Genomic DNA, 5,395 nt, shown 5'->3' on the forward strand with positions numbered 1-5,395 from the left:
TGCTTCTGCCAATTTTGAATCAGACTCGATGGACCGAATGGCCTCCTTCCGCACTGTCTGTTCTATGTTCTATATGTAGAAAAATTCAATGATGCAAAATCATACTTTGAATGCGAGTCTTTGCAAGTAATTAAGTCTTTACAGGTCCATACAGTACGACTGGAGAGAGGGATAATCACAGGTTAAAGAGGTGTGAATTGTCTCAAGCCAGGACAGTATTTTGCAAGCACATGTGATGTGACATGAATCCAGGGTCCCGGTTGAGGCCGTACTCCTGTGTGCGGAACCTGGCTAGCAGTTTCTGCTCGGCGATTCTGCGTTGTCGCGAGTCCTGAAGGCCGCCTTGGAAAACGCCTACCTGAAGATCAGAGGCTGAATGCCCTTGACTGCTGAAGTGTTCCCCGACTGGAAGGAACATTCCTGCCTGGCGATTGTTGCGCAATGTCCGTTCGTCCGTTGTCACAGCGTCTGCATGGCCTCGCCAATGTACCATGCCTCGGGACATCCTTTGCTGCAGCTTATAAGTTAGATAACGTTGGCCGAGTCGCACAAGAATATACCGCATTGTTGGTTGGGGGGTGTTCTCACGTGTAATGGTGGTACCCATGTTGATGATCTGGCACGTCTTGCAGACGTTGCCATGGCAGGGTTGTTTGGTGTCATGGTCGCTGTTCTCCTGAACGCCGGGTAGTTTGCTGCATTCAATGGTCTGTTTGAGGTTGCGCAGTTGTTTGAAGGAAAGTAGCGGGGATGGCCTTGGCAAGATAGAACATAAAACATAGAACAGTACAGCACAGAACAGGCCCTTCGGCCCTTGAATGTGTGCCGAGCTTGTCCGAAATCAAGATCAAGCTATCCCGCTCCCTGTCATTCTGGTGTGCTCCATGTGCCTATCCAATAACCGGTTGAAAGTTCCTAAAGTGTCCGACTCTACTATCACAGCAGGCAGTCCATTCCACACCCTAACCACTCTCTGAGTAAAGAACCTACCTCGGACATCCCTCCTATATCTCCCACCTTGAATCTTATAGTTATGCCCCCTTGTAACAGCTACATCCACCCAAGGAAATAGTCTCTGAACGTCGACTCTATCTGTCCCCCTGATCATCTTATAAACCTCTATTAAGTCGCCTATCATCCTCCTCCGCTCCAAAGAGAAAAGCCCTAGCTCCCTCAAACTTTCCTCATAAGACCTATCCTGCAAACCAGGCTGCATCCTGATAAATCTCCTTTGCACCCTTTCCAATGCTTCCACATCCTTCCTATAATGAGGCGACCAGAACTGCACACAATATTCCAAATGTGGTCTCACCAGGGTCATGTATAGTTGCAGCATAACCCCCTGGTTCTTAAACTCAAGCCCCCTGTTAATAAACGCTAACACACTATAAGCCTTCTTCACGGCTCTATCCACTTGAGTGGCAACCTTCAGAGATCTGTGGACATGAACCCCAAGATCGCTCTGTTCCTCCACATTCCTCAGAACCCTGCCGTTGACCCTGTAATTCGCATTCAATTTTTTTCTACCAAAATGAATCACCTCGTACTTATCAGGGTTTAACTCCATCTGCCATTTTTCGGCCCAGCTCTGCATCCTATCAATATCTCTTTGCAGCCTACAACAGCCTTCCACCTCATCCACTACTCCACCAATCTTGGTGTTATCAGCAAATTTACTGACCCACCCTTCAGCCCCCTCCAAGTCATTGAGAAAAATCACAAATAGCAGAGGACCCAGCACTGATCCCTGTGGTACACCGCTGGTAACTGGTCTCCAGTCTGAAAATTTTCCATCCACCGCCACCCTCTATCTTCTATGTGATAGCCAGTTACTTATCCAATTGGCCAAATTTCTCTCTATCCCACCCCTCCTTACTTTCTTCATGAGCCGACCATGGGGGACCTTATCAAACGCCTTACTAAAACCCATGTATACGACATCAATTGCTCGACCTTCATCTACACACTTAGTTACCTCCTCAAAGAATTCAATCAAATTTGTGAGGCAAGACCTACCCTTCACGAATCCGGATTAAGCTGCATCTTTCCAAATGGTCATAAATCCTATCCTTTAGGACCTTTTCCATTATCTTACCGACCGCCAAAATAAGACTAACTGGCCTATAATTACCAGGGTCATTCCTATTCCCTTTCTTGAACAGAAGAACAACATTCGCCACTCTCCAGTCATCTGGCACTATCCCGTGGACAGTGAGGACCCGAAGATCAAAGCCAAAGGCTCTGCAATCTCATCCCTTGCCTCCCAAAGAATCCTTGGATATATCCCATCTGGCCCAGGGGACTTGTTGACCCACAGGTTTTTCAAAATTGCTAATATATCCTTCTTCAGAACATCTACTTCCTTCAGCCTACCCACCGGTATCACACTCTCATCCTCAAAAACATGTTTGTCTTCATCGATGACTTGTTGAAGGCTGTGAAGATGTCGTAGTTTCTCGGCCCCAGGGAATTCATCAGGCGAATGAGGCTCCGGGTGTTCTTCCACTGGCACCAGGAGGCATACAGTGAACCCAATGAGACAACCAATGAACCGGAACAGCAGACTGAGAGACCGGTGGGACTGGAAGATCCAGCCAGCAGGAAGGACTGGAAAACCCGACCATTGAAACAATCCGATCAGCTGATTCTACAGCTCCTCTTCCACTAACCCACTCAGTAAAACTGCCTCGAAGACCTTTCTCATCCAAATTCTGAACTCACAACTTTCTCCTATTTTCCTGCTGTTTCCCATCATGCTCTATCAGCGCTCATCTTGTCTGTGAGACTTACCCTTTGCTCCTTTGACCCGATTCTCACTAAACTGTTTAACATCCAACTTCCACAATCATAGAATTTACAGTGCAGAACAGGCCATTCGGCACATCGAGTCTGCACTGGCCCTTCTCAAGCCCACACCTCCACCCTGTCCCCATAGCCCAGTAACCCCACTTAACCCTTTTGGACACTAAGAGCAATTTAGCGTGGCCACTCCACCGAACCTGCACACCTTTGGACTGTGGGAGAAAACTGGGGCACCCAGGGTAAACCCACGCAGACACAGGGAGAACATGCAGACTCCGCATAGACAGTGACCCAACCCGGGAATCGAACCTGGGACAGTGGAGCTGGAACTGTGCTAACCACTGTGCATACCCTGATTTATTGGATTCAAGTTCAAATACAAACCACGATGAAGCATCTGCCGTGGTGGGGTTTGAACCTGCATTCTCAGAGAATTGTGCTGGGTCTCGGGATTACTCATCCAGTGACAATGCCACTACACCATCACCTCCCCAGTCAAGCACTTTGCAGGGCTCGTCTGGGATATGGACCCGGTACCTCTCGCATTTTGGAAACCCCCTAAGCGAAAATCATACTCCACGGTTTCAACGGTATCTCCATGGAGTCAGTGTCTTTGTCTGTTTCCTCTTTAGACAATCAAGTGAAGCTTGGTCCTCACACAGAACACGTGTATGGTTTCTCCCCTCAGTGAATGGTGTATTTTTCCAGGCTGTAACTGGTTAAAGCTCTTTCCACAGTCAGTTCACTGGAACACACTCACTCAGGTGTGTGTGTGTCTCGGTGTTTTCCAATCACACTGATGATTGAAATATTTTCCCACAAACAGAACAAACATTTTTCATTCCAATTTATAGTCTGAGGATATTCAGGTCCACACCAACCGAGTGACACTGTCGGATCGTAATGTGATATTTGGTTTTGTGTTTCCTGTCTGAAAATCCTCTCCTATTGCCCTGTAAAAGGAGTTTACAAAGGTCACACTTTCAGTACAGGATAGAAATTCAGAACAGTTAATTCCAATTTCTGCAGAACATTTTTGTCTCTCTTCTTTCCCCAAAGCTGTAAATCCCCGTCCACACATTCTACTCCTGCCTGGGGCTGAAATCCAAATAAAGTACTGGATCATTATTTCCTTTTACCAAAGTTATATAATTTGAGGTAAGAACATGCTTTATAAGTCACTTCATCCATTGTGACAGACTATAATCTGAATCACCCTGACTAATTGACTGTGTGGAGATTTGATGAACAATCACAAAGGTCGTTTCTCCAAATCTTCCAGGGTTTCCTTTGTTCTTCCTCTCCCTCTCGAACTAAGTTATACGGATATCAGACTCAGGGTCCATTCTGGTTCTCTTCTTGCTGACTAAATAACTTCAATCAAATATGGAGAAGACTGAATCAAATGTTCGGTCCCTGCTCCAATCTCCATTCCTGACATACCGACTCTACCCCTCTCCCTGGCAACAGTCTGAGACTTAGCCAGTCTCTTTGTAAATTTGGTTTCATACTGATCCAATGAGCTTCTGACCTCATAGAATTTACAGTGCAGAAGGAGGCCATTTGGCCCACCCAATCGGCACTGGCCCTTGGAAAGAGCTCCCTAGCTAAGCCCACACCTCCACCTTTACCCGTAACCACCCCCCCCCCAACCTTTTTAGATACTAAGGCAATTTACCATCGTCACCTCCCGATTCGACAATTCCATTACACACCTGGCTGCTCTCCCACATTCTACCTCTGTAAACTTAAAGCCAGCCAAAAGTCTGCTACACATGTCTTAATACACAGCAAGTTCCTTTCCCCTATGATCCCTGTGCTCCGAGACTTGCATTCGCTCCCAGTCAATTCTCACCCTTGTTTGCAAATCCCTCCATGGCCTCGTCTCTCCCTGTGTCTGTGATCTCCACCAGCCCCACAACCCCCTGGGATATCTGCACAGCTCTGATCCTGGACTCTTGCACACGCTGGATTCCAATTACTACGTCATGGTTTTAAGTTCCCTCGGCCCCAAGCACTGAATTCCCTCCCTAAACCTCCCCGTCTCCACCTCACTCACCTCCTTTCAGACTCTTTTAAACTCACCTCTTTGACCAAGTTTTTGGTCACCTGCCCTAATATCTCCTTTTGTGTCTGGGTGTCTCACTTTGTTTTATAATGTTCCTGTGAAGTTGACTGGGATGGTTTATGATGTTAAAGGTGTTATATAAATAGAAGTTGTTGTTGTTGACTGTAACCCTGACCTCCTGTTTTACATCCCATTGGTTTCACAACAAACTCTGTCTCTGATGTTTTGCCCCCTGCGGGTTTGCAGCCTCTATAAAGACGGCGGCCGTTAACTCAGGCCTGTCACCGGGAGCAGGCCGCAGCTGTCCCACCCGCTCGATGCAAACCCGGGCCCGGAAACTTCTTATTGGTGTTTGGAGCCTCCACCGGGTTTCAGTGAAACCTCCCGGCCGAGTCCAGCATCGACACTGCGCATGCTCCAGCTCACAATGCCCAGGGAGTGATTGACGGCAGTTCTGGACCAATAGGAAGAGAGGGGTGGGCCTGGAGGACCGAGAGATTGCAGCGGATCCTCCCACCAATTGGA

This window comes from Scyliorhinus torazame, chromosome 5 (assembly GCF_047496885.1).
Source record: "Scyliorhinus torazame isolate Kashiwa2021f chromosome 5, sScyTor2.1, whole genome shotgun sequence".
Taxonomy (NCBI): domain Eukaryota; kingdom Metazoa; phylum Chordata; class Chondrichthyes; order Carcharhiniformes; family Scyliorhinidae; genus Scyliorhinus; species Scyliorhinus torazame.